We start from the raw sequence: 26,013 nt of genomic DNA, 5'->3' as shown, positions 1-26,013 counted from the left end.
GACAGACAGAAGTGGCCTGCGTGTTGGCAGAGAGATTTGGAGGAATAGAAGTGATTGTAAATGAAGGTGAGTTTTTGTGAGGATGTGAGTAGAGCTGTTGTAGATAGATGTGTGTGCTTTCTGCATTATTTTGTTCGTTTGTTTGCGAAAGAAAAGGAGAGGAAACCAAGCGGAGGAGTGACTGACTAACTAACCGACGGATGGACTAAGCAAAGAACGAACGATACATGGGCAAGAAAAGCATTTGTTTTAGAAACGTGAGTACATTGTCAACCATACCTGTGGCAGGCGAGGTTTTGTTGTCATGTATTTCTTATTGCGAGCGAGCGAGAGGAGGGAACGTTCGTTCCAGCGAGCGAGCAAACAAAGAGGCAGACGAGTAAGTAAAAATGTGGAACCTGTTGCCGCTTCGCTTCGTTTCAGTCACTTTGAATCCATCCGCCTCTATTAATCGTGGGAATGTTTTGACATGTCTTGAGGCCTTGAAAGTGCTGTAAAAGTGTGCGTGTTTTCCTATTTGTGATTCGTGGGAGCGTGCGAATGATTCGATGTCACGTACAAATGTGGAATTTGTCACAACAATGTGTTGAGATCTCGAGCGCGCGCCATCGCTCCTTCGTTTGCTCGCTCTCTTGCATTGGGAAATGATTTTGGCCACAAGCTCGGCAAGTTGTGGCAAAATGATTTCTCTCCTCCCTGTTATGTTAGTTTTTCTTTTACTCCTCACTCGTCTACGGGACGCCGTGAGTATCGGAAGCGGTTTACCCGGATAAAACGTTGAGAGAGTAAGCAAAGGAAAAAATGAAGCCTACAACACGGGGTATTCCCAGGCGGTCACCCATCCAAGTACTAACCCCGCCCGACAGGGCTTAACTTCGGTGATCGGACGAGAACCGGTGCTTTCCCTGTGGTATGGTCGTAGACAAGGGAAAACAGCTGAAATTTGGCTGGTTATCGGTTATGTTTGATCTGTACTAGCCCTAATTTGGTTACTCTAACCCTAAACCCCAACATCGTTACCCTAACCCTAACCCCAAAATCGTTACCCTAACCCTAAATTTGGTAGCCTAGACCCTAAGCCAAACGTCATCTCCTAGAGCCCGCGCACATCTTGAGAAGCGTCCATTTGAGGCAATATATCTCACTGGGGGTGGGGTGGGGGGGGGGAGTATAGAGATAAATCAAGTTTGGTAAATATTCTAAAGAACACCATCTTGTTAGTTAAGTGTATGTGGCTGGCGTCTTAAAGTTACAATGAGAAGATTACCAACCGATGAGCCACTGGGTCCGTTTTTGGGACTCGCAAGGGCTTCTGGGGGCTACCTGCTACTATCCACCATATACTGTGGGAAGGATCCCTCTACCACCCCCTTGATTGAGGGTATTGGTGGGTATCGCTTCTCGGCCTTTTGGCTAAGATCAAGTGTAGTATCTGTTCTTATCAGCTTAATATCTGATACGCTGCTCATTGAGTAGCTCATATATTAAACTGATTTTTGGAACTGGGCTGTGGAAAAGAGGCTTGCCTCGTCCCAGCCACGGGTTGCCTCGGTATAGCACTACCTCCGAGTGTGGCCCACTTCCCTTTTGGGGAAGACACATTTAATGAAAGGAAAAATAATGACTATAGCATTCTCTTCTGTGCACAGGAGCCCTGCAGCTCCAAAGGGAAGGCGGAAAAAGACATGACGGGCCAAGGCGGCAACTGACACTGGCTGATTTGAAGCGTGCAAAGCAGTACCACAAGGACATAGGTGAGGGAGAGTTTTACCACGGCAAGCGTATGCCTTTCAGGCATACTTACCTGACGCGGGAGGTACTGTGATCAAGGAGGCAGTCCTCTCAAGGCGAGGCCCTTTCATTGCACTTGGACTGGGTTGACCCTTGCGATTACCCCAAATGTGGGTAACTCGAGCGTATAATTTCTGGTAGTGGGGACCTGCGTTCGCGCTCGTCCCCGAAAAGCTGATGTAAAATATCTTGCCCTTAACCCCTGACTGACTAATGAATTGATCTTGATTTTGGAGTTGACCGTTAAACAGGGTGAACTGGAACTGGAACTGGAATGAAGAGAGAAGAAGAGCAGCAAGGGAAAAAGAAAGCAAAAAGCCATGGAAAGAAAGAGAGACAGACAGAAGTGGCCTGCGTGTTGGCAGAGAGATTTGGAGGAATAGAAGTGATTGTAAATGAAGGTGAGTTTTTGTGAGGATGTGAGTAGAGCTGTTGTAGATAGATGTGTGTGCTTTCTGCATTATTTTGTTCGTTTGTTTGCGAAAGAAAAGGAGAGGAAACCAAGCGGAGGAGTGACTGACTAACTAACCGACGGATGGACTAAGCAAAGAACGAACGATACATGGGCAAGAAAAGCATTTGTTTTAGAAACGTGAGTACATTGTCAACCATACCTGTGGCAGGCGAGGTTTTGTTGTCATGTATTTCTTATTGCGAGCGAGCGAGAGGAGGGAACGTTCGTTCCAGCGAGCGAGCAAACAAAGAGGCAGACGAGTAAGTAAAAATGTGGAACCTGTTGCCGCTTCGCTTCGTTTCAGTCACTTTGAATCCATCCGCCTCTATTAATCGTGGGAATGTTTTGACATGTCTTGAGGCCTTGAAAGTGCTGTAAAAGTGTGCGTGTTTTCCTATTTGTGATTCGTGGGAGCGTGCGAATGATTCGATGTCACGTACAAATGTGGAATTTGTCACAACAATGTGTTGAGATCTCGAGCGCGCGCCATCGCTCCTTCGTTTGCTCGCTCTCTTGCATTGGGAAATGATTTTGGCCACAAGCTCGGCAAGTTGTGGCAAAATGATTTCTCTCCTCCCTGTTATGTTAGTTTTTCTTTTACTCCTCACTCGTCTACGGGACGCCGTGAGTATCGGAAGCGGTTTACCCGGATAAAACGTTGAGAGAGTAAGCAAAGGAAAAAATGAAGCCTACAACACGGGGTATTCCCAGGCGGTCACCCATCCAAGTACTAACCCCGCCCGACAGGGCTTAACTTCGGTGATCGGACGAGAACCGGTGCTTTCCCTGTGGTATGGTCGTAGACAAGGGAAAACAGCTGAAATTTGGCTGGTTATCGGTTATGTTTGATCTGTACTAGCCCTAATTTGGTTACTCTAACCCTAAACCCCAACATCGTTACCCTAACCCTAACCCCAAAATCGTTACCCTAACCCTAAATTTGGTAGCCTAGACCCTAAGCCAAACGTCATCTCCTAGAGCCCGCGCACATCTTGAGAAGCGTCCATTTGAGGCAATATATCTCACTGGGGGTGGGGTGGGGGGGGGGAGTATAGAGATAAATCAAGTTTGGTAAATATTCTAAAGAACACCATCTTGTTAGTTAAGTGTATGTGGCTGGCGTCTTAAAGTTACAATGAGAAGATTACCAACCGATGAGCCACTGGGTCCGTTTTTGGGACTCGCAAGGGCTTCTGGGGGCTACCTGCTACTATCCACCATATACTGTGGGAAGGATCCCTCTACCACCCCCTTGATTGAGGGTATTGGTGGGTATCGCTTCTCGGCCTTTTGGCTAAGATCAAGTGTAGTATCTGTTCTTATCAGCTTAATATCTGATACGCTGCTCATTGAGTAGCTCATATATTAAACTGATTTTTGGAACTGGGCTGTGGAAAAGAGGCTTGCCTCGTCCCAGCCACGGGTTGCCTCGGTATAGCACTACCTCCGAGTGTGGCCCACTTCCCTTTTGGGGAAGACACATTTAATGAAAGGAAAAATAATGACTATAGCATTCTCTTCTGTGCACAGGAGCCCTGCAGCTCCAAAGGGAAGGCGGAAAAAGACATGACGGGCCAAGGCGGCAACTGACACTGGCTGATTTGAAGCGTGCAAAGCAGTACCACAAGGACATAGGTGAGGGAGAGTTTTACCACGGCAAGCGTATGCCTTTCAGGCATACTTACCTGACGCGGGAGGTACTGTGATCAAGGAGGCAGTCCTCTCAAGGCGAGGCCCTTTCATTGCACTTGGACTGGGTTGACCCTTGCGATTACCCCAAATGTGGGTAACTCGAGCGTATAATTTCTGGTAGTGGGGACCTGCGTTCGCGCTCGTCCCCGAAAAGCTGATGTAAAATATCTTGCCCTTAACCCCTGACTGACTAATGAATTGATCTTGATTTTGGAGTTGACCGTTAAACAGGGTGAACTGGAACTGGAACTGGAATGAAGAGAGAAGAAGAGCAGCAAGGGAAAAAGAAAGCAAAAAGCCATGGAAAGAAAGAGAGACAGACAGAAGTGGCCTGCGTGTTGGCAGAGAGATTTGGAGGAATAGAAGTGATTGTAAATGAAGGTGAGTTTTTGTGAGGATGTGAGTAGAGCTGTTGTAGATAGATGTGTGTGCTTTCTGCATTATTTTGTTCGTTTGTTTGCGAAAGAAAAGGAGAGGAAACCAAGCGGAGGAGTGACTGACTAACTAACCGACGGATGGACTAAGCAAAGAACGAACGATACATGGGCAAGAAAAGCATTTGTTTTAGAAACGTGAGTACATTGTCAACCATACCTGTGGCAGGCGAGGTTTTGTTGTCATGTATTTCTTATTGCGAGCGAGCGAGAGGAGGGAACGTTCGTTCCAGCGAGCGAGCAAACAAAGAGGCAGACGAGTAAGTAAAAATGTGGAACCTGTTGCCGCTTCGCTTCGTTTCAGTCACTTTGAATCCATCCGCCTCTATTAATCGTGGGAATGTTTTGACATGTCTTGAGGCCTTGAAAGTGCTGTAAAAGTGTGCGTGTTTTCCTATTTGTGATTCGTGGGAGCGTGCGAATGATTCGATGTCACGTACAAATGTGGAATTTGTCACAACAATGTGTTGAGATCTCGAGCGCGCGCCATCGCTCCTTCGTTTGCTCGCTCTCTTGCATTGGGAAATGATTTTGGCCACAAGCTCGGCAAGTTGTGGCAAAATGATTTCTCTCCTCCCTGTTATGTTAGTTTTTCTTTTACTCCTCACTCGTCTACGGGACGCCGTGAGTATCGGAAGCGGTTTACCCGGATAAAACGTTGAGAGAGTAAGCAAAGGAAAAAATGAAGCCTACAACACGGGGTATTCCCAGGCGGTCACCCATCCAAGTACTAACCCCGCCCGACAGGGCTTAACTTCGGTGATCGGACGAGAACCGGTGCTTTCCCTGTGGTATGGTCGTAGACAAGGGAAAACAGCTGAAATTTGGCTGGTTATCGGTTATGTTTGATCTGTACTAGCCCTAATTTGGTTACTCTAACCCTAAACCCCAACATCGTTACCCTAACCCTAACCCCAAAATCGTTACCCTAACCCTAAATTTGGTAGCCTAGACCCTAAGCCAAACGTCATCTCCTAGAGCCCGCGCACATCTTGAGAAGCGTCCATTTGAGGCAATATATCTCACTGGGGGTGGGGTGGGGGGGGGGAGTATAGAGATAAATCAAGTTTGGTAAATATTCTAAAGAACACCATCTTGTTAGTTAAGTGTATGTGGCTGGCGTCTTAAAGTTACAATGAGAAGATTACCAACCGATGAGCCACTGGGTCCGTTTTTGGGACTCGCAAGGGCTTCTGGGGGCTACCTGCTACTATCCACCATATACTGTGGGAAGGATCCCTCTACCACCCCCTTGATTGAGGGTATTGGTGGGTATCGCTTCTCGGCCTTTTGGCTAAGATCAAGTGTAGTATCTGTTCTTATCAGCTTAATATCTGATACGCTGCTCATTGAGTAGCTCATATATTAAACTGATTTTTGGAACTGGGCTGTGGAAAAGAGGCTTGCCTCGTCCCAGCCACGGGTTGCCTCGGTATAGCACTACCTCCGAGTGTGGCCCACTTCCCTTTTGGGGAAGACACATTTAATGAAAGGAAAAATAATGACTATAGCATTCTCTTCTGTGCACAGGAGCCCTGCAGCTCCAAAGGGAAGGCGGAAAAAGACATGACGGGCCAAGGCGGCAACTGACACTGGCTGATTTGAAGCGTGCAAAGCAGTACCACAAGGACATAGGTGAGGGAGAGTTTTACCACGGCAAGCGTATGCCTTTCAGGCATACTTACCTGACGCGGGAGGTACTGTGATCAAGGAGGCAGTCCTCTCAAGGCGAGGCCCTTTCATTGCACTTGGACTGGGTTGACCCTTGCGATTACCCCAAATGTGGGTAACTCGAGCGTATAATTTCTGGTAGTGGGGACCTGCGTTCGCGCTCGTCCCCGAAAAGCTGATGTAAAATATCTTGCCCTTAACCCCTGACTGACTAATGAATTGATCTTGATTTTGGAGTTGACCGTTAAACAGGGTGAACTGGAACTGGAACTGGAATGAAGAGAGAAGAAGAGCAGCAAGGGAAAAAGAAAGCAAAAAGCCATGGAAAGAAAGAGAGACAGACAGAAGTGGCCTGCGTGTTGGCAGAGAGATTTGGAGGAATAGAAGTGATTGTAAATGAAGGTGAGTTTTTGTGAGGATGTGAGTAGAGCTGTTGTAGATAGATGTGTGTGCTTTCTGCATTATTTTGTTCGTTTGTTTGCGAAAGAAAAGGAGAGGAAACCAAGCGGAGGAGTGACTGACTAACTAACCGACGGATGGACTAAGCAAAGAACGAACGATACATGGGCAAGAAAAGCATTTGTTTTAGAAACGTGAGTACATTGTCAACCATACCTGTGGCAGGCGAGGTTTTGTTGTCATGTATTTCTTATTGCGAGCGAGCGAGAGGAGGGAACGTTCGTTCCAGCGAGCGAGCAAACAAAGAGGCAGACGAGTAAGTAAAAATGTGGAACCTGTTGCCGCTTCGCTTCGTTTCAGTCACTTTGAATCCATCCGCCTCTATTAATCGTGGGAATGTTTTGACATGTCTTGAGGCCTTGAAAGTGCTGTAAAAGTGTGCGTGTTTTCCTATTTGTGATTCGTGGGAGCGTGCGAATGATTCGATGTCACGTACAAATGTGGAATTTTCACAACAATGTGTTGAGATCTCGAGCGCGCGCCATCGCTCCTTCGTTTGCTCGCTCTCTTGCATTGGGAAATGATTTTGGCCACAAGCTCGGCAAGTTGTGGCAAAATGATTTCTCTCCTCCCTGTTATGTTAGTTTTTCTTTTACTCCTCACTCGTCTACGGGACGCCGTGAGTATCGGAAGCGGTTTACCCGGATAAAACGTTGAGAGAGTAAGCAAAGGAAAAAATGAAGCCTACAACACGGGGTATTCCCAGGCGGTCACCCATCCAAGTACTAACCCCGCCCGACAGGGCTTAACTTCGGTGATCGGACGAGAACCGGTGCTTTCCCTGTGGTATGGTCGTAGACAAGGGAAAACAGCTGAAATTTGGCTGGTTATCGGTTATGTTTGATCTGTACTAGCCCTAATTTGGTTACTCTAACCCTAAACCCCAACATCGTTACCCTAACCCTAACCCCAAAATCGTTACCCTAACCCTAAATTTGGTAGCCTAGACCCTAAGCCAAACGTCATCTCCTAGAGCCCGCGCACATCTTGAGAAGCGTCCATTTGAGGCAATATATCTCACTGGGGGTGGGGTGGGGGGGGGGAGTATAGAGATAAATCAAGTTTGGTAAATATTCTAAAGAACACCATCTTGTTAGTTAAGTGTATGTGGCTGGCGTCTTAAAGTTACAATGAGAAGATTACCAACCGATGAGCCACTGGGTCCGTTTTTGGGACTCGCAAGGGCTTCTGGGGGCTACCTGCTACTATCCACCATATACTGTGGGAAGGATCCCTCTACCACCCCCTTGATTGAGGGTATTGGTGGGTATCGCTTCTCGGCCTTTTGGCTAAGATCAAGTGTAGTATCTGTTCTTATCAGCTTAATATCTGATACGCTGCTCATTGAGTAGCTCATATATTAAACTGATTTTTGGAACTGGGCTGTGGAAAAGAGGCTTGCCTCGTCCCAGCCACGGGTTGCCTCGGTATAGCACTACCTCCGAGTGTGGCCCACTTCCCTTTTGGGGAAGACACATTTAATGAAAGGAAAAATAATGACTATAGCATTCTCTTCTGTGCACAGGAGCCCTGCAGCTCCAAAGGGAAGGCGGAAAAAGACATGACGGGCCAAGGCGGCAACTGACACTGGCTGATTTGAAGCGTGCAAAGCAGTACCACAAGGACATAGGTGAGGGAGAGTTTTACCACGGCAAGCGTATGCCTTTCAGGCATACTTACCTGACGCGGGAGGTACTGTGATCAAGGAGGCAGTCCTCTCAAGGCGAGGCCCTTTCATTGCACTTGGACTGGGTTGACCCTTGCGATTACCCCAAATGTGGGTAACTCGAGCGTATAATTTCTGGTAGTGGGGACCTGCGTTCGCGCTCGTCCCCGAAAAGCTGATGTAAAATATCTTGCCCTTAACCCCTGACTGACTAATGAATTGATCTTGATTTTGGAGTTGACCGTTAAACAGGGTGAACTGGAACTGGAACTGGAATGAAGAGAGAAGAAGAGCAGCAAGGGAAAAAGAAAGCAAAAAGCCATGGAAAGAAAGAGAGACAGACAGAAGTGGCCTGCGTGTTGGCAGAGAGATTTGGAGGAATAGAAGTGATTGTAAATGAAGGTGAGTTTTTGTGAGGATGTGAGTAGAGCTGTTGTAGATAGATGTGTGTGCTTTCTGCATTATTTTGTTCGTTTGTTTGCGAAAGAAAAGGAGAGGAAACCAAGCGGAGGAGTGACTGACTAACTAACCGACGGATGGACTAAGCAAAGAACGAACGATACATGGGCAAGAAAAGCATTTGTTTTAGAAACGTGAGTACATTGTCAACCATACCTGTGGCAGGCGAGGTTTTGTTGTCATGTATTTCTTATTGCGAGCGAGCGAGAGGAGGGAACGTTCGTTCCAGCGAGCGAGCAAACAAAGAGGCAGACGAGTAAGTAAAAATGTGGAACCTGTTGCCGCTTCGCTTCGTTTCAGTCACTTTGAATCCATCCGCCTCTATTAATCGTGGGAATGTTTTGACATGTCTTGAGGCCTTGAAAGTGCTGTAAAAGTGTGCGTGTTTTCCTATTTGTGATTCGTGGGAGCGTGCGAATGATTCGATGTCACGTACAAATGTGGAATTTGTCACAACAATGTGTTGAGATCTCGAGCGCGCGCCATCGCTCCTTCGTTTGCTCGCTCTCTTGCATTGGGAAATGATTTTGGCCACAAGCTCGGCAAGTTGTGGCAAAATGATTTCTCTCCTCCCTGTTATGTTAGTTTTTCTTTTACTCCTCACTCGTCTACGGGACGCCGTGAGTATCGGAAGCGGTTTACCCGGATAAAACGTTGAGAGAGTAAGCAAAGGAAAAAATGAAGCCTACAACACGGGGTATTCCCAGGCGGTCACCCATCCAAGTACTAACCCCGCCCGACAGGGCTTAACTTCGGTGATCGGACGAGAACCGGTGCTTTCCCTGTGGTATGGTCGTAGACAAGGGAAAACAGCTGAAATTTGGCTGGTTATCGGTTATGTTTGATCTGTACTAGCCCTAATTTGGTTACTCTAACCCTAAACCCCAACATCGTTACCCTAACCCTAACCCCAAAATCGTTACCCTAACCCTAAATTTGGTAGCCTAGACCCTAAGCCAAACGTCATCTCCTAGAGCCCGCGCACATCTTGAGAAGCGTCCATTTGAGGCAATATATCTCACTGGGGGTGGGGTGGGGGGGGGGAGTATAGAGATAAATCAAGTTTGGTAAATATTCTAAAGAACACCATCTTGTTAGTTAAGTGTATGTGGCTGGCGTCTTAAAGTTACAATGAGAAGATTACCAACCGATGAGCCACTGGGTCCGTTTTTGGGACTCGCAAGGGCTTCTGGGGGCTACCTGCTACTATCCACCATATACTGTGGGAAGGATCCCTCTACCACCCCCTTGATTGAGGGTATTGGTGGGTATCGCTTCTCGGCCTTTTGGCTAAGATCAAGTGTAGTATCTGTTCTTATCAGCTTAATATCTGATACGCTGCTCATTGAGTAGCTCATATATTAAACTGATTTTTGGAACTGGGCTGTGGAAAAGAGGCTTGCCTCGTCCCAGCCACGGGTTGCCTCGGTATAGCACTACCTCCGAGTGTGGCCCACTTCCCTTTTGGGGAAGACACATTTAATGAAAGGAAAAATAATGACTATAGCATTCTCTTCTGTGCACAGGAGCCCTGCAGCTCCAAAGGGAAGGCGGAAAAAGACATGACGGGCCAAGGCGGCAACTGACACTGGCTGATTTGAAGCGTGCAAAGCAGTACCACAAGGACATAGGTGAGGGAGAGTTTTACCACGGCAAGCGTATGCCTTTCAGGCATACTTACCTGACGCGGGAGGTACTGTGATCAAGGAGGCAGTCCTCTCAAGGCGAGGCCCTTTCATTGCACTTGGACTGGGTTGACCCTTGCGATTACCCCAAATGTGGGTAACTCGAGCGTATAATTTCTGGTAGTGGGGACCTGCGTTCGCGCTCGTCCCCGAAAAGCTGATGTAAAATATCTTGCCCTTAACCCCTGACTGACTAATGAATTGATCTTGATTTTGGAGTTGACCGTTAAACAGGGTGAACTGGAACTGGAACTGGAATGAAGAGAGAAGAAGAGCAGCAAGGGAAAAAGAAAGCAAAAAGCCATGGAAAGAAAGAGAGACAGACAGAAGTGGCCTGCGTGTTGGCAGAGAGATTTGGAGGAATAGAAGTGATTGTAAATGAAGGTGAGTTTTTGTGAGGATGTGAGTAGAGCTGTTGTAGATAGATGTGTGTGCTTTCTGCATTATTTTGTTCGTTTGTTTGCGAAAGAAAAGGAGAGGAAACCAAGCGGAGGAGTGACTGACTAACTAACCGACGGATGGACTAAGCAAAGAACGAACGATACATGGGCAAGAAAAGCATTTGTTTTAGAAACGTGAGTACATTGTCAACCATACCTGTGGCAGGCGAGGTTTTGTTGTCATGTATTTCTTATTGCGAGCGAGCGAGAGGAGGGAACGTTCGTTCCAGCGAGCGAGCAAACAAAGAGGCAGACGAGTAAGTAAAAATGTGGAACCTGTTGCCGCTTCGCTTCGTTTCAGTCACTTTGAATCCATCCGCCTCTATTAATCGTGGGAATGTTTTGACATGTCTTGAGGCCTTGAAAGTGCTGTAAAAGTGTGCGTGTTTTCCTATTTGTGATTCGTGGGAGCGTGCGAATGATTCGATGTCACGTACAAATGTGGAATTTGTCACAACAATGTGTTGAGATCTCGAGCGCGCGCCATCGCTCCTTCGTTTGCTCGCTCTCTTGCATTGGGAAATGATTTTGGCCACAAGCTCGGCAAGTTGTGGCAAAATGATTTCTCTCCTCCCTGTTATGTTAGTTTTTCTTTTACTCCTCACTCGTCTACGGGACGCCGTGAGTATCGGAAGCGGTTTACCCGGATAAAACGTTGAGAGAGTAAGCAAAGGAAAAAATGAAGCCTACAACACGGGGTATTCCCAGGCGGTCACCCATCCAAGTACTAACCCCGCCCGACAGGGCTTAACTTCGGTGATCGGACGAGAACCGGTGCTTTCCCTGTGGTATGGTCGTAGACAAGGGAAAACAGCTGAAATTTGGCTGGTTATCGGTTATGTTTGATCTGTACTAGCCCTAATTTGGTTACTCTAACCCTAAACCCCAACATCGTTACCCTAACCCTAACCCCAAAATCGTTACCCTAACCCTAAATTTGGTAGCCTAGACCCTAAGCCAAACGTCATCTCCTAGAGCCCGCGCACATCTTGAGAAGCGTCCATTTGAGGCAATATATCTCACTGGGGGTGGGGTGGGGGGGGGGAGTATAGAGATAAATCAAGTTTGGTAAATATTCTAAAGAACACCATCTTGTTAGTTAAGTGTATGTGGCTGGCGTCTTAAAGTTACAATGAGAAGATTACCAACCGATGAGCCACTGGGTCCGTTTTTGGGACTCGCAAGGGCTTCTGGGGGCTACCTGCTACTATCCACCATATACTGTGGGAAGGATCCCTCTACCACCCCCTTGATTGAGGGTATTGGTGGGTATCGCTTCTCGGCCTTTTGGCTAAGATCAAGTGTAGTATCTGTTCTTATCAGCTTAATATCTGATACGCTGCTCATTGAGTAGCTCATATATTAAACTGATTTTTGGAACTGGGCTGTGGAAAAGAGGCTTGCCTCGTCCCAGCCACGGGTTGCCTCGGTATAGCACTACCTCCGAGTGTGGCCCACTTCCCTTTTGGGGAAGACACATTTAATGAAAGGAAAAATAATGACTATAGCATTCTCTTCTGTGCACAGGAGCCCTGCAGCTCCAAAGGGAAGGCGGAAAAAGACATGACGGGCCAAGGCGGCAACTGACACTGGCTGATTTGAAGCGTGCAAAGCAGTACCACAAGGACATAGGTGAGGGAGAGTTTTACCACGGCAAGCGTATGCCTTTCAGGCATACTTACCTGACGCGGGAGGTACTGTGATCAAGGAGGCAGTCCTCTCAAGGCGAGGCCCTTTCATTGCACTTGGACTGGGTTGACCATTGCGATTACCCCAAATGTGGGTAACTCGAGCGTATAATTTCTGGTAGTGGGGACCTGCGTTCGCGCTCGTCCCCGAAAAGCTGATGTAAAATATCTTGCCCTTAACCCCTGACTGACTAATGAATTGATCTTGATTTTGGAGTTGACCGTTAAACAGGGTGAACTGGAACTGGAACTGGAATGAAGAGAGAAGAAGAGCAGCAAGGGAAAAAGAAAGCAAAAAGCCATGGAAAGAAAGAGAGACAGACAGAAGTGGCCTGCGTGTTGGCAGAGAGATTTGGAGGAATAGAAGTGATTGTAAATGAAGGTGAGTTTTTGTGAGGATGTGAGTAGAGCTGTTGTAGATAGATGTGTGTGCTTTCTGCATTATTTTGTTCGTTTGTTTGCGAAAGAAAAGGAGAGGAAACCAAGCGGAGGAGTGACTGACTAACTAACCGACGGATGGACTAAGCAAAGAACGAACGATACATGGGCAAGAAAAGCATTTGTTTTAGAAACGTGAGTACATTGTCAACCATACCTGTGGCAGGCGAGGTTTTGTTGTCATGTATTTCTTATTGCGAGCGAGCGAGAGGAGGGAACGTTCGTTCCAGCGAGCGAGCAAACAAAGAGGCAGACGAGTAAGTAAAAATGTGGAACCTGTTGCCGCTTCGCTTCGTTTCAGTCACTTTGAATCCATCCGCCTCTATTAATCGTGGGAATGTTTTGACATGTCTTGAGGCCTTGAAAGTGCTGTAAAAGTGTGCGTGTTTTCCTATTTGTGATTCGTGGGAGCGTGCGAATGATTCGATGTCACGTACAAATGTGGAATTTGTCACAACAAGTGTTGAGATCTCGAGCGCGCGCCATCGCTCCTTCGTTTGCTCGCTCTCTTGCATTGGGAAATGATTTTGGCCACAAGCTCGGCAAGTTGTGGCAAAATGATTTCTCTCCTCCCTGTTATGTTAGTTTTTCTTTTACTCCTCACTCGTCTACGGGACGCCGTGAGTATCGGAAGCGGTTTACCCGGATAAAACGTTGAGAGAGTAAGCAAAGGAAAAAATGAAGCCTACAACACGGGGTATTCCCAGGCGGTCACCCATCCAAGTACTAACCCCGCCCGACAGGGCTTAACTTCGGTGATCGGACGAGAACCGGTGCTTTCCCTGTGGTATGGTCGTAGACAAGGGAAAACAGCTGAAATTTGGCTGGTTATCGGTTATGTTTGATCTGTACTAGCCCTAATTTGGTTACTCTAACCCTAAACCCCAACATCGTTACCCTAACCCTAACCCCAAAATCGTTACCCTAACCCTAAATTTGGTAGCCTAGACCCTAAGCCAAACGTCATCTCCTAGAGCCCGCGCACATCTTGAGAAGCGTCCATTTGAGGCAAATATCTCACTGGGGGTGGGGTGGGGGGGGGGAGTATAGAGATAAATCAAGTTTGGTAAATATTCTAAAGAACACCATCTTGTTAGTTAAGTGTATGTGGCTGGCGTCTTAAAGTTACAATGAGAAGATTACCAACCGATGAGCCACTGGGTCCGTTTTTGGGACTCGCAAGGGCTTCTGGGGGCTACCTGCTACTATCCACCATATACTGTGGGAAGGATCCCTCTACCACCCCCTTGATTGAGGGTATTGGTGGGTATCGCTTCTCGGCCTTTTGGCTAAGATCAAGTGTAGTATCTGTTCTTATCAGCTTAATATCTGATACGCTGCTCATTGAGTAGCTCATATATTAAACTGATTTTTGGAACTGGGCTGTGGAAAAGAGGCTTGCCTCGTCCCAGCCACGGGTTGCCTCGGTATAGCACTACCTCCGAGTGTGGCCCACTTCCCTTTTGGGGAAGACACATTTAATGAAAGGAAAAATAATGACTATAGCATTCTCTTCTGTGCACAGGAGCCCTGCAGCTCCAAAGGGAAGGCGGAAAAAGACATGACGGGCCAAGGCGGCAACTGACACTGGCTGATTTGAAGCGTGCAAAGCAGTACCACAAGGACATAGGTGAGGGAGAGTTTTACCACGGCAAGCGTATGCCTTTCAGGCATACTTACCTGACGCGGGAGGTACTGTGATCAAGGAGGCAGTCCTCTCAAGGCGAGGCCCTTTCATTGCACTTGGACTGGGTTGACCCTTGCGATTACCCCAAATGTGGGTAACTCGAGCGTATAATTTCTGGTAGTGGGGACCTGCGTTCGCGCTCGTCCCCGAAAAGCTGATGTAAAATATCTTGCCCTTAACCCCTGACTGACTAATGAATTGATCTTGATTTTGGAGTTGACCGTTAAACAGGGTGAACTGGAACTGGAACTGGAATGAAGAGAGAAGAAGAGCAGCAAGGGAAAAAGAAAGCAAAAAGCCATGGAAAGAAAGAGAGACAGACAGAAGTGGCCTGCGTGTTGGCAGAGAGATTTGGAGGAATAGAAGTGATTGTAAATGAAGGTGAGTTTTTGTGAGGATGTGAGTAGAGCTGTTGTAGATAGATGTGTGTGCTTTCTGCATTATTTTGTTCGTTTGTTTGCGAAAGAAAAGGAGAGGAAACCAAGCGGAGGAGTGACTGACTAACTAACCGACGGATGGACTAAGCAAAGAACGAACGATACATGGGCAAGAAAAGCATTTGTTTTAGAAACGTGAGTACATTGTCAACCATACCTGTGGCAGGCGAGGTTTTGTTGTCATGTATTTCTTATTGCGAGCGAGCGAGAGGAGGGAACGTTCGTTCCAGCGAGCGAGCAAACAAAGAGGCAGACGAGTAAGTAAAAATGTGGAACCTGTTGCCGCTTCGCTTCGTTTCAGTCACTTTGAATCCATCCGCCTCTATTAATCGTGGGAATGTTTTGACATGTCTTGAGGCCTTGAAAGTGCTGTAAAAGTGTGCGTGTTTTCCTATTTGTGATTCGTGGGAGCGTGCGAATGATTCGATGTCACGTACAAATGTGGAATTTGTCACAACAATGTGTTGAGATCTCGAGCGCGCGCCATCGCTCCTTCGTTTGCTCGCTCTCTTGCATTGGGAAATGATTTTGGCCACAAGCTCGGCAAGTTGTGGCAAAATGATTTCTCTCCTCCCTGTTATGTTAGTTTTTCTTTTACTCCTCACTCGTCTACGGGACGCCGTGAGTATCGGAAGCGGTTTACCCGGATAAAACGTTGAGAGAGTAAGCAAAGGAAAAAATGAAGCCTACAACACGGGGTATTCCCAGGCGGTCACCCATCCAAGTACTAACCCCGCCCGACAGGGCTTAACTTCGGTGATCGGACGAGAACCGGTGCTTTCCCTGTGGTATGGTCGTAGACAAGGGAAAACAGCTGAAATTTGGCTGGTTATCGGTTATGTTTGATCTGTACTAGCCCTAATTTGGTTACTCTAACCCTAAACCCCAACATCGTTACCCTAACCCTAACCCCAAAATCGTTACCCTAACCCTAAATTTGGTAGCCTAGACCCTAAGCCAAACGTCATCTCCTAGAGCCCGCGCACATCTTGAGAAGCGTCCATTTGAGGCAATATATCTCACTGGGGGTGGGGTGGGGGGGGGGAGTATAGAGATAAATCAAGTTTGGTAAATATTCTAAAGAACACCATCTTGTTAGTTAAGTGTATGTGGCTGGCGTCTTAAAGTTACAATGAGAAGATTACCAACCGATGAGCCACTGGGTCCGTTTTTGGGACTCGCAAGGGCTTCTGGGGGCTACCTGCTACTATCCACCATATACTGTGGGAAGGATCCCTCTACCACCCCCTTGATTGAGGGTATTGGTGGGTATCGCTTCTCGGCCTTTTGGCTAAGATCAAGTGTAGTATCTGTTCTTATCAGCTTAATATCTGATACGCTGCTCATTGAGTAGCTCATATATTAAACTGATTTTTGGAACTGGGCTGTGGAAAAGAGGCTTGCCTCGTCCCAGCCACGGGTTGCCTCGGTATAGCACTACCTCCGAGTGTGGCCCACTTCCCTTTTGGGGAAGACACATTTAATGAAAGGAAAAATAATGACTATAGCATTCTCTTCTGTGCACAGGAGCCCTGCAGCTCCAAAGGGAAGGCGGAAAAAGACATGACGGGCCAAGGCGGCAACTGACACTGGCTGATTTGAAGCGTGCAAAGCAGTACCACAAGGACATAGGTGAGGGAGAGTTTTACCACGGCAAGCGTATGCCTTTCAGGCATACTTACCTGACGCGGGAGGTACTGTGATCAAGGAGGCAGTCCTCTCAAGGCGAGGCCCTTTCATTGCACTTGGACTGGGTTGACCCTTGCGATTACCCCAAATGTGGGTAACTCGAGCGTATAATTTCTGGTAGTGGGGACCTGCGTTCGCGCTCGTCCCCGAAAAGCTGATGTAAAATATCTTGCCCTTAACCCCTGACTGACTAATGAATTGATCTTGATTTTGGAGTTGACCGTTAAACAGGGTGAACTGGAACTGGAACTGGAATGAAGAGAGAAGAAGAGCAGCAAGGGAAAAAGAAAGCAAAAAGCCATGGAAAGAAAGAGAGACAGACAGAAGTGGCCTGCGTGTTGGCAGAGAGATTTGGAGGAATAGAAGTGATTGTAAATGAAGGTGAGTTTTTGTGAGGATGTGAGTAGAGCTGTTGTAGATAGATGTGTGTGCTTTCTGCATTATTTTGTTCGTTTGTTTGCGAAAGAAAAGGAGAGGAAACCAAGCGGAGGAGTGACTGACTAACTAACCGACGGATGGACTAAGCAAAGAACGAACGATACATGGGCAAGAAAAGCATTTGTTTTAGAAACGTGAGTACATTGTCAACCATACCTGTGGCAGGCGAGGTTTTGTTGTCATGTATTTCTTATTGCGAGCGAGCGAGAGGAGGGAACGTTCGTTCCAGCGAGCGAGCAAACAAAGAGGCAGACGAGTAAGTAAAAATGTGGAACCTGTTGCCGCTTCGCTTCGTTTCAGTCACTTTGAATCCATCCGCCTCTATTAATCGTGGGAATGTTTTGACATGTCTTGAGGCCTTGAAAGTGCTGTAAAAGTGTGCGTGTTTTCCTATTTGTGATTCGTGGGAGCGTGCGAATGATTCGATGTCACGTACAAATGTGGAATTTGTCACAACAATGTGTTGAGATCTCGAGCGCGCGCCATCGCTCCTTCGTTTGCTCGCTCTCTTGCATTGGGAAATGATTTTGGCCACAAGCTCGGCAAGTTGTGGCAAAATGATTTCTCTCCTCCCTGTTATGTTAGTTTTTCTTTTACTCCTCACTCGTCTACGGGACGCCGTGAGTATCGGAAGCGGTTTACCCGGATAAAACGTTGAGAGAGTAAGCAAAGGAAAAAATGAAGCCTACAACACGGGGTATTCCCAGGCGGTCACCCATCCAAGTACTAACCCCGCCCGACAGGGCTTAACTTCGGTGATCGGACGAGAACCGGTGCTTTCCCTGTGGTATGGTCGTAGACAAGGGAAAACAGCTGAAATTTGGCTGGTTATCGGTTATGTTTGATCTGTACTAGCCCTAATTTGGTTACTCTAACCCTAAACCCCAACATCGTTACCCTAACCCTAACCCCAAAATCGTTACCCTAACCCTAAATTTGGTAGCCTAGACCCTAAGCCAAACGTCATCTCCTAGAGCCCGCGCACATCTTGAGAAGCGTCCATTTGAGGCAATATATCTCACTGGGGGTGGGGTGGGGGGGGGGAGTATAGAGATAAATCAAGTTTGGTAAATATTCTAAAGAACACCATCTTGTTAGTTAAGTGTATGTGGCTGGCGTCTTAAAGTTACAATGAGAAGATTACCAACCGATGAGCCACTGGGTCCGTTTTTGGGACTCGCAAGGGCTTCTGGGGGCTACCTGCTACTATCCACCATATACTGTGGGAAGGATCCCTCTACCACCCCCTTGATTGAGGGTATTGGTGGGTATCGCTTCTCGGCCTTTTGGCTAAGATCAAGTGTAGTATCTGTTCTTATCAGCTTAATATCTGATACGCTGCTCATTGAGTAGCTCATATATTAAACTGATTTTTGGAACTGGGCTGTGGAAAAGAGGCTTGCCTCGTCCCAGCCACGGGTTGCCTCGGTATAGCACTACCTCCGAGTGTGGCCCACTTCCCTTTTGGGGAAGACACATTTAATGAAAGGAAAAATAATGACTATAGCATTCTCTTCTGTGCACAGGAGCCCTGCAGCTCCAAAGGGAAGGCGGAAAAAGACATGACGGGCCAAGGCGGCAACTGACACTGGCTGATTTGAAGCGTGCAAAGCAGTACCACAAGGACATAGGTGAGGGAGAGTTTTACCACGGCAAGCGTATGCCTTTCAGGCATACTTACCTGACGCGGGAGGTACTGTGATCAAGGAGGCAGTCCTCTCAAGGCGAGGCCCTTTCATTGCACTTGGACTGGGTTGACCCTTGCGATTACCCCAAATGTGGGTAACTCGAGCGTATAATTTCTGGTAGTGGGGACCTGCGTTCGCGCTCGTCCCCGAAAAGCTGATGTAAAATATCTTGCCCTTAACCCCTGACTGACTAATGAATTGATCTTGATTTTGGAGTTGACCGTTAAACAGGGTGAACTGGAACTGGAACTGGAATGAAGAGAGAAGAAGAGCAGCAAGGGAAAAAGAAAGCAAAAAGCCATGGAAAGAAAGAGAGACAGACAGAAGTGGCCTGCGTGTTGGCAGAGAGATTTGGAGGAATAGAAGTGATTGTAAATGAAGGTGAGTTTTTGTGAGGATGTGAGTAGAGCTGTTGTAGATAGATGTGTGTGCTTTCTGCATTATTTTGTTCGTTTGTTTGCGAAAGAAAAGGAGAGGAAACCAAGCGGAGGAGTGACTGACTAACTAACCGACGGATGGACTAAGCAAAGAACGAACGATACATGGGCAAGAAAAGCATTTGTTTTAGAAACGTGAGTACATTGTCAACCATACCTGTGGCAGGCGAGGTTTTGTTGTCATGTATTTCTTATTGCGAGCGAGCGAGAGGAGGGAACGTTCGTTCCAGCGAGCGAGCAAACAAAGAGGCAGACGAGTAAGTAAAAATGTGGAACCTGTTGCCGCTTCGCTTCGTTTCAGTCACTTTGAATCCATCCGCCTCTATTAATCGTGGGAATGTTTTGACATGTCTTGAGGCCTTGAAAGTGCTGTAAAAGTGTGCGTGTTTTCCTATTTGTGATTCGTGGGAGCGTGCGAATGATTCGATGTCACGTACAAATGTGGAATTTGTCACAACAATGTGTTGAGATCTCGAGCGCGCGCCATCGCTCCTTCGTTTGCTCGCTCTCTTGCATTGGGAAATGATTTTGGCCACAAGCTCGGCAAGTTGTGGCAAAATGATTTCTCTCCTCCCTGTTATGTTAGTTTTTCTTTTACTCCTCACTCGTCTACGGGACGCCGTGAGTATCGGAAGCGGTTTACCCGGATAAAACGTTGAGAGAGTAAGCAAAGGAAAAAATGAAGCCTACAACACGGGGTATTCCCAGGCGGTCACCCATCCAAGTACTAACCCCGCCCGACAGGGCTTAACTTCGGTGATCGGACGAGAACCGGTGCTTTCCCTGTGGTATGGTCGTAGACAAGGGAAAACAGCTGAAATTTGGCTGGTTATCGGTTATGTTTGATCTGTACTAGCCCTAATTTGGTTACTCTAACCCTAAACCCCAACATCGTTACCCTAACCCTAACCCCAAAATCGTTACCCTAACCCTAAATTTGGTAGCCTAGACCCTAAGCCAAACGTCATCTCCTAGAGCCCGCGCACATCTTGAGAAGCGTCCATTTGAGGCAATATATCTCACTGGGGGTGGGGTGGGGGGGGGGAGTATAGAGATAAATCAAGTTTGGTAAATATTCTAAAGAACACCATCTTGTTAGTTAAGTGTATGTGGCTGGCGTCTTAAAGTTACAATGAGAAGATTACCAACCGATGAGCCACTGGGTCCGTTTTTGGGACTCGCAAGGGCTTCTGGGGGCTACCTGCTACTATCCACCATATACTGTGGGAAGGATCCCTCTACCACCCCCTTGATTGAGGGTATTGGTGGGTATCGCTTCTCGGCCTTTTGGCTAAGATCAAGTGTAGTATCTGTTCTTATCAGCTTAATATCTGATACGCTGCTCATTGAGTAGCTCATATATTAAACTGATTTTTGGAACTGGGCTGTGGAAAAGAGGCTTGCCTCGTCCCAGCCACGGGTTGCCTCGGTATAGCACTACCTCCGAGTGTGGCCCACTTCCCTTTTGGGGAAGACACATTTAATGAAAGGAAAAATAATGACTATAGCATTCTCTTCTGTGCACAGGAGCCCTGCAGCTCCAAAGGGAAGGCGGAAAAAGACATGACGGGCCAAGGCGGCAACTGACACTGGCTGATTTGAAGCGTGCAAAGCAGTACCACAAGGACATAGGTGAGGGAGAGTTTTACCACGGCAAGCGTATGCCTTTCAGGCATACTTACCTGACGCGGGAGGTACTGTGATCAAGGAGGCAGTCCTCTCAAGGCGAGGCCCTTTCATTGCACTTGGACTGGGTTGACCCTTGCGATTACCCCAAATGTGGGTAACTCGAGCGTATAATTTCTGGTAGTGGGGACCTGCGTTCGCGCTCGTCCCCGAAAAGCTGATGTAAAATATCTTGCCCTTAACCCCTGACTGACTAATGAATTGATCTTGATTTTGGAGTTGACCGTTAAACAGGGTGAACTGGAACTGGAACTGGAATGAAGAGAGAAGAAGAGCAGCAAGGGAAAAAGAAAGCAAAAAGCCATGGAAAGAAAGAGAGACAGACAGAAGTGGCCTGCGTGTTGGCAGAGAGATTTGGAGGAATAGAAGTGATTGTAAATGAAGGTGAGTTTTTGTGAGGATGTGAGTAGAGCTGTTGTAGATAGATGTGTGTGCTTTCTGCATTATTTTGTTCGTTTGTTTGCGAAAGAAAAGGAGAGGAAACCAAGCGGAGGAGTGACTGACTAACTAACCGACGGATGGACTAAGCAAAGAACGAACGATACATGGGCAAGAAAAGCATTTGTTTTAGAAACGTGAGTACATTGTCAACCATACCTGTGGCAGGCGAGGTTTTGTTGTCATGTATTTCTTATTGCGAGCGAGCGAGAGGAGGGAACGTTCGTTCCAGCGAGCGAGCAAACAAAGAGGCAGACGAGTAAGTAAAAATGTGGAACCTGTTGCCGCTTCGCTTCGTTTCAGTCACTTTGAATCCATCCGCCTCTATTAATCGTGGGAATGTTTTGACATGTCTTGAGGCCTTGAAAGTGCTGTAAAAGTGTGCGTGTTTTCCTATTTGTGATTCGTGGGAGCGTGCGAATGATTCGATGTCACGTACAAATGTGGAATTTGTCACAACAATGTGTTGAGATCTCGAGCGCGCGCCATCGCTCCTTCGTTTGCTCGCTCTCTTGCATTGGGAAATGATTTTGGCCACAAGCTCGGCAAGTTGTGGCAAAATGATTTCTCTCCTCCCTGTTATGTTAGTTTTTCTTTTACTCCTCACTCGTCTACGGGACGCCGTGAGTATCGGAAGCGGTTTACCCGGATAAAACGTTGAGAGAGTAAGCAAAGGAAAAAATGAAGCCTACAACACGGGGTATTCCCAGGCGGTCACCCATCCAAGTACTAACCCCGCCCGACAGGGCTTAACTTCGGTGATCGGACGAGAACCGGTGCTTTCCCTGTGGTATGGTCGTAGACAAGGGAAAACAGCTGAAATTTGGCTGGTTATCGGTTATGTTTGATCTGTACTAGCCCTAATTTGGTTACTCTAACCCTAAACCCCAACATCGTTACCCTAACCCTAACCCCAAAATCGTTACCCTAACCCTAAATTTGGTAGCCTAGACCCTAAGCCAAACGTCATCTCCTAGAGCCCGCGCACATCTTGAGAAGCGTCCATTTGAGGCAATATATCTCACTGGGGGTGGGGTGGGGGGGGGGGAGTATAGAGATAAATCAAGTTTGGTAAATATTCTAAAGAACACCATCTTGTTAGTTAAGTGTATGTGGCTGGCGTCTTAAAGTTACAATGAGAAGATTACCAACCGATGAGCCACTGGGTCCGTTTTTGGGACTCGCAAGGGCTTCTGGGGGCTACCTGCTACTATCCACCATATACTGTGGGAAGGATCCCTCTACCACCCCCTTGATTGAGGGTATTGGTGGGTATCGCTTCTCGGCCTTTTGGCTAAGATCAAGTGTAGTATCTGTTCTTATCAGCTTAATATCTGATACGCTGCTCATTGAGTAGCTCATATATTAAACTGATTTTTGGAACTGGGCTGTGGAAAAGAGGCTTGCCTCGTCCCAGCCACGGGTTGCCTCGGTATAGCACTACCTCCGAGTGTGGCCCACTTCCCTTTTGGGGAAGACACATTTAATGAAAGGAAAAATAATGACTATAGCATTCTCTTCTGTGCACAGGAGCCCTGCAGCTCCAAAGGGAAGGCGGAAAAAGACATGACGGGCCAAGGCGGCAACTGACACTGGCTGATTTGAAGCGTGCAAAGCAGTACCACAAGGACATAGGTGAGGGAGAGTTTTACCACGGCAAGCGTATGCCTTTCAGGCATACTTACCTGACGCGGGAGGTACTGTGATCAAGGAGGCAGTCCTCTCAAGGCGAGGCCCTTTCATTGCACTTGGACTGGGTTGACCCTTGCGATTACCCCAAATGTGGGTAACTCGAGCGTATAATTTCTGGTAGTGGGGACCTGCGTTCGCGCTCGTCCCCGAAAAGCTGATGTAAAATATCTTGCCCTTAACCCCTGACTGACTAATGAATTGATCTTGATTTTGGAGTTGACCGTTAAACAGGGTGAACTGGAACTGGAACTGGAATGAAGAGAGAAGAAGAGCAGCAAGGGAAAAAGAAAGCAAAAAGCCATGGAAAGAAAGAGAGACAGACAGAAGTGGCCTGCGTGTTGGCAGAGAGATTTGGAGGAATAGAAGTGATTGTAAATGAAGGTGAGTTTTTGTGAGGATGTGAGTAGAGCTGTTGTAGATAGATGTGTGTGCTTTCTGCATTATTTTGTTCGTTTGTTTGCGAAAGAAAAGGAGAGGAAACCAAGCGGAGGAGTGACTGACTAACTAACCGACGGATGGACTAAGCAAAGAACGAACGATACATGGGCAAGAAAAGCATTTGTTTTAGAAACGTGAGTACATTGTCAACCATACCTGTGGCAGGCGAGGTTTTGTTGTCATGTATTTCTTATTGCGAGCGAGCGAGAGGAGGGAACGTTCGTTCCAGCGATGCGAGCAAACAAAGAGGCAGACGAGTAAGTAAAAATGTGGAACCTGTTGCCGCTTCGCTTCGTTTCAGTCACTTTGAATCCATCCGCCTCTATTAATCGTGGGAATGTTTTGACATGTCTTGAGGCCTTGAAAGTGCTGTAAAAGTGTGCGTGTTTTCCTATTTGTGATTCGTGGGAGCGTGCGAATGATTCGATGTCACGTACAAATGTGGAATTTGTCACAACAATGTGTTGAGATCTCGAGCGCGCGCCATCGCTCCTTCGTTTGCTCGCTCTCTTGCATTGGGAAATGATTTTGGCCACAAGCTCGGCAAGTTGTGGCAAAATGATTTCTCTCCTCCCTGTTATGTTAGTTTTTCTTTTACTCCTCACTCGTCTACGGGACGCCGTGAGTATCGGAAGCGGTTTACCCGGATAAAACGTTGAGAGAGTAAGCAAAGGAAAAAATGAAGCCTACAACACGGGGTATTCCCAGGCGGTCACCCATCCAAGTACTAACCCCGCCCGACAGGGCTTAACTTCGGTGATCGGACGAGAACCGGTGCTTTCCCTGTGGTATGGTCGTAGACAAGGGAAAACAGCTGAAATTTGGCTGGTTATCGGTTATGTTTGATCTGTACTAGCCCTAATTTGGTTACTCTAACCCTAAACCCCAACATCGTTACCCTAACCCTAACCCCAAAATCGTTACCCTAACCCTAAATTTGGTAGCCTAGACCCTAAGCCAAACGTCATCTCCTAGAGCCCGCGCACATCTTGAGAAGCGTCCATTTGAGGCAATATATCTCACTGGGGGTGGGGTGGGGGGGGGGAGTATAGAGATAAATCAAGTTTGGTAAATATTCTAAAGAACACCATCTTGTTAGTTAAGTGTATGTGGCTGGCGTCTTAAAGTTACAATGAGAAGATTACCAACCGATGAGCCACTGGGTCCGTTTTTGGGACTCGCAAGGGCTTCTGGGGGCTACCTGCTACTATCCACCATATACTGTGGGAAGGATCCCTCTACCACCCCCTTGATTGAGGGTATTGGTGGGTATCGCTTCTCGGCCTTTTGGCTAAGATCAAGTGTAGTATCTGTTCTTATCAGCTTAATATCTGATACGCTGCTCATTGAGTAGCTCATATATTAAACTGATTTTTGGAACTGGGCTGTGGAAAAGAGGCTTGCCTCGTCCCAGCCACGGGTTGCCTCGGTATAGCACTACCTCCGAGTGTGGCCCACTTCCCTTTTGGGGAAGACACATTTAATGAAAGGAAAAATAATGACTATAGCATTCTCTTCTGTGCACAGGAGCCCTGCAGCTCCAAAGGGAAGGCGGAAAAAGACATGACGGGCCAAGGCGGCAACTGACACTGGCTGATTTGAAGCGTGCAAAGCAGTACCACAAGGACATAGGTGAGGGAGAGTTTTACCACGGCAAGCGTATGCCTTTCAGGCATACTTACCTGACGCGGGAGGTACTGTGATCAAGGAGGCAGTCCTCTCAAGGCGAGGCCCTTTCATTGCACTTGGACTGGGTTGACCCTTGCGATTACCCCAAATGTGGGTAACTCGAGCGTATAATTTCTGGTAGTGGGGACCTGCGTTCGCGCTCGTCCCCGAAAAGCTGATGTAAAATATCTTGCCCTTAACCCCTGACTGACTAATGAATTGATCTTGATTTTGGAGTTGACCGTTAAACAGGGTGAACTGGAACTGGAACTGGAATGAAGAGAGAAGAAGAGCAGCAAGGGAAAAAGAAAGCAAAAAGCCATGGAAAGAAAGAGAGACAGACAGAAGTGGCCTGCGTGTTGGCAGAGAGATTTGGAGGAATAGAAGTGATTGTAAATGAAGGTGAGTTTTTGTGAGGATGTGAGTAGAGCTGTTGTAGATAGATGTGTGTGCTTTCTGCATTATTTTGTTCGTTTGTTTGCGAAAGAAAAGGAGAGGAAACCAAGCGGAGGAGTGACTGACTAACTAACCGACGGATGGACTAAGCAAAGAACGAACGATACATGGGCAAGAAAAGCATTTGTTTTAGAAACGTGAGTACATTGTCAACCATACCTGTGGCAGGCGAGGTTTTGTTGTCATGTATTTCTTATTGCGAGCGAGCGAGAGGAGGGAACGTTCGTTCCAGCGAGCGAGCAAACAAAGAGGCAGACGAGTAAGTAAAAATGTGGAACCTGTTGCCGCTTCGCTTCGTTTCAGTCACTTTGAATCCATCCGCCTCTATTAATCGTGGGAATGTTTTGACATGTCTTGAGGCCTTGAAAGTGCTGTAAAAGTG

At 47.2% G+C, this 26,013-nt stretch overlaps 36 non-coding genes across 36 annotated transcripts; 24 read left to right on the top strand and 12 right to left on the bottom strand.

The window, feature by feature from the left end:
- Positions 1–805: 805 nt before the first annotated feature.
- On the bottom strand, positions 806–924 carry LOC148739000 (5S ribosomal RNA). The gene has a single exon (XR_015998150.1). It is a non-coding gene; the product is annotated as a 5S ribosomal RNA (ribosomal RNA).
- A 469-nt stretch (positions 925–1,393) lies between these two features.
- LOC148738999 (U2 spliceosomal RNA) lies at positions 1,394–1,585 on the top strand. Its single transcript, XR_015997650.1, has one exon. It is a non-coding gene; the product is annotated as a U2 spliceosomal RNA (small nuclear RNA).
- Positions 1,586–1,796: 211 nt separating this feature from the next.
- Positions 1,797–1,960, top strand: LOC148738998 (U1 spliceosomal RNA). The gene has a single exon (XR_015997845.1). It is a non-coding gene; the product is annotated as a U1 spliceosomal RNA (small nuclear RNA).
- Positions 1,961–2,931: 971 nt separating this feature from the next.
- LOC148738997 (5S ribosomal RNA) lies at positions 2,932–3,050 on the bottom strand. Its single transcript, XR_015998148.1, has one exon. It is a non-coding gene; the product is annotated as a 5S ribosomal RNA (ribosomal RNA).
- Positions 3,051–3,519: 469 nt separating this feature from the next.
- Positions 3,520–3,711, top strand: LOC148738996 (U2 spliceosomal RNA). Its single transcript, XR_015997648.1, has one exon. It is a non-coding gene; the product is annotated as a U2 spliceosomal RNA (small nuclear RNA).
- Positions 3,712–3,922: 211 nt separating this feature from the next.
- Positions 3,923–4,086, top strand: LOC148738995 (U1 spliceosomal RNA). Its single transcript, XR_015997844.1, has one exon. It is a non-coding gene; the product is annotated as a U1 spliceosomal RNA (small nuclear RNA).
- Positions 4,087–5,057: 971 nt separating this feature from the next.
- On the bottom strand, positions 5,058–5,176 carry LOC148738994 (5S ribosomal RNA). The gene has a single exon (XR_015998147.1). It is a non-coding gene; the product is annotated as a 5S ribosomal RNA (ribosomal RNA).
- Positions 5,177–5,645: 469 nt separating this feature from the next.
- On the top strand, positions 5,646–5,837 carry LOC148738993 (U2 spliceosomal RNA). Its single transcript, XR_015997647.1, has one exon. It is a non-coding gene; the product is annotated as a U2 spliceosomal RNA (small nuclear RNA).
- Positions 5,838–6,048: 211 nt separating this feature from the next.
- On the top strand, positions 6,049–6,212 carry LOC148738992 (U1 spliceosomal RNA). Its single transcript, XR_015997843.1, has one exon. It is a non-coding gene; the product is annotated as a U1 spliceosomal RNA (small nuclear RNA).
- Positions 6,213–7,182: 970 nt separating this feature from the next.
- On the bottom strand, positions 7,183–7,301 carry LOC148738991 (5S ribosomal RNA). Its single transcript, XR_015998146.1, has one exon. It is a non-coding gene; the product is annotated as a 5S ribosomal RNA (ribosomal RNA).
- A 469-nt stretch (positions 7,302–7,770) lies between these two features.
- LOC148738990 (U2 spliceosomal RNA) lies at positions 7,771–7,962 on the top strand. Its single transcript, XR_015997646.1, has one exon. It is a non-coding gene; the product is annotated as a U2 spliceosomal RNA (small nuclear RNA).
- A 211-nt stretch (positions 7,963–8,173) lies between these two features.
- Positions 8,174–8,337, top strand: LOC148738989 (U1 spliceosomal RNA). Its single transcript, XR_015997842.1, has one exon. It is a non-coding gene; the product is annotated as a U1 spliceosomal RNA (small nuclear RNA).
- Positions 8,338–9,308: 971 nt separating this feature from the next.
- LOC148738988 (5S ribosomal RNA) lies at positions 9,309–9,427 on the bottom strand. The gene has a single exon (XR_015998145.1). It is a non-coding gene; the product is annotated as a 5S ribosomal RNA (ribosomal RNA).
- Positions 9,428–9,896: 469 nt separating this feature from the next.
- Positions 9,897–10,088, top strand: LOC148738987 (U2 spliceosomal RNA). Its single transcript, XR_015997645.1, has one exon. It is a non-coding gene; the product is annotated as a U2 spliceosomal RNA (small nuclear RNA).
- Positions 10,089–10,299: 211 nt separating this feature from the next.
- Positions 10,300–10,463, top strand: LOC148738986 (U1 spliceosomal RNA). Its single transcript, XR_015997841.1, has one exon. It is a non-coding gene; the product is annotated as a U1 spliceosomal RNA (small nuclear RNA).
- A 971-nt stretch (positions 10,464–11,434) lies between these two features.
- Positions 11,435–11,553, bottom strand: LOC148738985 (5S ribosomal RNA). The gene has a single exon (XR_015998144.1). It is a non-coding gene; the product is annotated as a 5S ribosomal RNA (ribosomal RNA).
- A 469-nt stretch (positions 11,554–12,022) lies between these two features.
- On the top strand, positions 12,023–12,214 carry LOC148738984 (U2 spliceosomal RNA). The gene has a single exon (XR_015997644.1). It is a non-coding gene; the product is annotated as a U2 spliceosomal RNA (small nuclear RNA).
- A 211-nt stretch (positions 12,215–12,425) lies between these two features.
- LOC148738983 (U1 spliceosomal RNA) lies at positions 12,426–12,589 on the top strand. The gene has a single exon (XR_015997932.1). It is a non-coding gene; the product is annotated as a U1 spliceosomal RNA (small nuclear RNA).
- Positions 12,590–13,559: 970 nt separating this feature from the next.
- Positions 13,560–13,678, bottom strand: LOC148738982 (5S ribosomal RNA). The gene has a single exon (XR_015998143.1). It is a non-coding gene; the product is annotated as a 5S ribosomal RNA (ribosomal RNA).
- A 468-nt stretch (positions 13,679–14,146) lies between these two features.
- LOC148738981 (U2 spliceosomal RNA) lies at positions 14,147–14,338 on the top strand. Its single transcript, XR_015997643.1, has one exon. It is a non-coding gene; the product is annotated as a U2 spliceosomal RNA (small nuclear RNA).
- Positions 14,339–14,549: 211 nt separating this feature from the next.
- LOC148738980 (U1 spliceosomal RNA) lies at positions 14,550–14,713 on the top strand. The gene has a single exon (XR_015997840.1). It is a non-coding gene; the product is annotated as a U1 spliceosomal RNA (small nuclear RNA).
- A 971-nt stretch (positions 14,714–15,684) lies between these two features.
- Positions 15,685–15,803, bottom strand: LOC148738979 (5S ribosomal RNA). The gene has a single exon (XR_015998142.1). It is a non-coding gene; the product is annotated as a 5S ribosomal RNA (ribosomal RNA).
- A 469-nt stretch (positions 15,804–16,272) lies between these two features.
- LOC148738978 (U2 spliceosomal RNA) lies at positions 16,273–16,464 on the top strand. The gene has a single exon (XR_015997642.1). It is a non-coding gene; the product is annotated as a U2 spliceosomal RNA (small nuclear RNA).
- Positions 16,465–16,675: 211 nt separating this feature from the next.
- Positions 16,676–16,839, top strand: LOC148738977 (U1 spliceosomal RNA). The gene has a single exon (XR_015997839.1). It is a non-coding gene; the product is annotated as a U1 spliceosomal RNA (small nuclear RNA).
- Positions 16,840–17,810: 971 nt separating this feature from the next.
- On the bottom strand, positions 17,811–17,929 carry LOC148738976 (5S ribosomal RNA). Its single transcript, XR_015998141.1, has one exon. It is a non-coding gene; the product is annotated as a 5S ribosomal RNA (ribosomal RNA).
- A 469-nt stretch (positions 17,930–18,398) lies between these two features.
- LOC148738975 (U2 spliceosomal RNA) lies at positions 18,399–18,590 on the top strand. Its single transcript, XR_015997641.1, has one exon. It is a non-coding gene; the product is annotated as a U2 spliceosomal RNA (small nuclear RNA).
- A 211-nt stretch (positions 18,591–18,801) lies between these two features.
- On the top strand, positions 18,802–18,965 carry LOC148738974 (U1 spliceosomal RNA). Its single transcript, XR_015997838.1, has one exon. It is a non-coding gene; the product is annotated as a U1 spliceosomal RNA (small nuclear RNA).
- Positions 18,966–19,936: 971 nt separating this feature from the next.
- LOC148738973 (5S ribosomal RNA) lies at positions 19,937–20,055 on the bottom strand. The gene has a single exon (XR_015998140.1). It is a non-coding gene; the product is annotated as a 5S ribosomal RNA (ribosomal RNA).
- Positions 20,056–20,524: 469 nt separating this feature from the next.
- Positions 20,525–20,716, top strand: LOC148738972 (U2 spliceosomal RNA). Its single transcript, XR_015997640.1, has one exon. It is a non-coding gene; the product is annotated as a U2 spliceosomal RNA (small nuclear RNA).
- A 211-nt stretch (positions 20,717–20,927) lies between these two features.
- LOC148738971 (U1 spliceosomal RNA) lies at positions 20,928–21,091 on the top strand. The gene has a single exon (XR_015997836.1). It is a non-coding gene; the product is annotated as a U1 spliceosomal RNA (small nuclear RNA).
- Positions 21,092–22,062: 971 nt separating this feature from the next.
- On the bottom strand, positions 22,063–22,181 carry LOC148738970 (5S ribosomal RNA). Its single transcript, XR_015998139.1, has one exon. It is a non-coding gene; the product is annotated as a 5S ribosomal RNA (ribosomal RNA).
- A 470-nt stretch (positions 22,182–22,651) lies between these two features.
- Positions 22,652–22,843, top strand: LOC148738969 (U2 spliceosomal RNA). The gene has a single exon (XR_015997639.1). It is a non-coding gene; the product is annotated as a U2 spliceosomal RNA (small nuclear RNA).
- Positions 22,844–23,054: 211 nt separating this feature from the next.
- LOC148738968 (U1 spliceosomal RNA) lies at positions 23,055–23,218 on the top strand. Its single transcript, XR_015997835.1, has one exon. It is a non-coding gene; the product is annotated as a U1 spliceosomal RNA (small nuclear RNA).
- A 972-nt stretch (positions 23,219–24,190) lies between these two features.
- On the bottom strand, positions 24,191–24,309 carry LOC148738967 (5S ribosomal RNA). Its single transcript, XR_015998137.1, has one exon. It is a non-coding gene; the product is annotated as a 5S ribosomal RNA (ribosomal RNA).
- A 469-nt stretch (positions 24,310–24,778) lies between these two features.
- Positions 24,779–24,970, top strand: LOC148738966 (U2 spliceosomal RNA). Its single transcript, XR_015997637.1, has one exon. It is a non-coding gene; the product is annotated as a U2 spliceosomal RNA (small nuclear RNA).
- Positions 24,971–25,181: 211 nt separating this feature from the next.
- Positions 25,182–25,345, top strand: LOC148738965 (U1 spliceosomal RNA). Its single transcript, XR_015997834.1, has one exon. It is a non-coding gene; the product is annotated as a U1 spliceosomal RNA (small nuclear RNA).
- The last annotated feature ends 668 nt before the right edge of the window (positions 25,346–26,013 follow it).

This window comes from Stylophora pistillata, chromosome 2 (assembly GCF_964205215.1).
Source record: "Stylophora pistillata chromosome 2, jaStyPist1.2, whole genome shotgun sequence".
Lineage (NCBI taxonomy): Eukaryota > Metazoa > Cnidaria > Anthozoa > Scleractinia > Pocilloporidae > Stylophora > Stylophora pistillata.
Note: the sequence above shows the minus strand (reverse complement) of the source record. Positions and strands in the feature narration are given on the sequence as shown.